The sequence below is a fragment of the Pteropus vampyrus genome, unplaced genomic scaffold, assembly GCF_000151845.1.
Source record: "Pteropus vampyrus isolate Shadow unplaced genomic scaffold, Pvam_2.0 Scaffold8, whole genome shotgun sequence".
NCBI classification, from domain to species: Eukaryota; Metazoa; Chordata; class Mammalia; order Chiroptera; family Pteropodidae; genus Pteropus; species Pteropus vampyrus.
Window position 1 is genome coordinate 2485029 of NW_011888789.1, and position 1075 is coordinate 2486103.

At 39.4% G+C, this 1075-nt stretch overlaps 1 pseudogene; it reads left to right on the top strand.

Moving 5' to 3' along the window:
• The first annotated feature begins 276 nt into the window (after positions 1-276).
• On the top strand, positions 277-395 carry LOC111729137 (annotated as a pseudogene).
• Positions 396-1075: the final 680 nt, after the last annotated feature.

Sequence of the window (1075 nt, forward strand, 5' to 3'; positions counted from 1 at the left end):
TAGAATATTTATTTTAATTCAATAAGAAAAACCAAATGTCAAATAATACTCAAATCCGTCTGAACAGAAGTCATGTCCACGTATGGACAATATAGTGTATACTATACAGTGTATAGTTTCCAAGAAAAGAGAATAAAATTTTTAATCAACTGCATATAAAAAGAACACTGGTAGGTAAAACGATCAGCCCAAAGAAATAAACTTTTGGCATTGACAAAGTTGCTGACTGCCCCACTCTTTGAAATACAGAGCAACTCAAGATTTACTGGGAAAGAGGTCTACGGCCATGCCACCCTGTACAAGCACAATCCTGTCTGATCTCGGAAGCTAAGCAGGGTCAGGCCTGGTTAGTACTTGGATGGGAGACCACCTAAGAAGACCAGATGCTGTAGGCATAAAAAATAAAAAATAAGGGATTGTAAGTGGACAAGGTCCTTGCAATCTGTGCGGTCAACCAAGGGTTGTCTCGCCAAAAAAAAAAAAAAAAAGAAAGAGAAAAAAGAAAAAAAGATTTACTGGAAACGAGTAAAGAAACTTTGCAAAAGAACAAGGAACTGACTACGAAAGAAGGGACCAAGATCTCATTTCCTCTTCCTTTTGAGGAAATCCCAACAGAGATTGGTAGGCAGGAAAGATAACTGAGATTTCTCATGTGGGACCTTATCCTGAAAGAGAGGAAGTTGAAACTGGTAATAAGGCACAAGGTCAGGGTGAAGGAACAAAGCTGTCAAAGGCTAGCTCCTTGATAGTAAAGACATTAAGCAAGGGAGAAAATGCAAGAAGAGCTGGGAGTAGGCAACAACATCTGGAGAAACCAAATGAGAGACAAGGAATATGTGAACTAAAGAGATACGACAGGACTGCAAATGCTGTTACTGGAGCTAGCAGGCTGCATGCTATGTAAACTGATGGAGCTGATGGAAATCACACAGCAAGGGTGTATGGAGACACATGGTAGATAAAACCTAAGTTGAGCTATTTCTAGTATGTAGATATATCTGAGCATCTTTGGAGTAAAATAGTGTAGGGGCAGGTCTCTTAGTAAAGAGGAAACAAAGAAAACACAGGCAAAGCA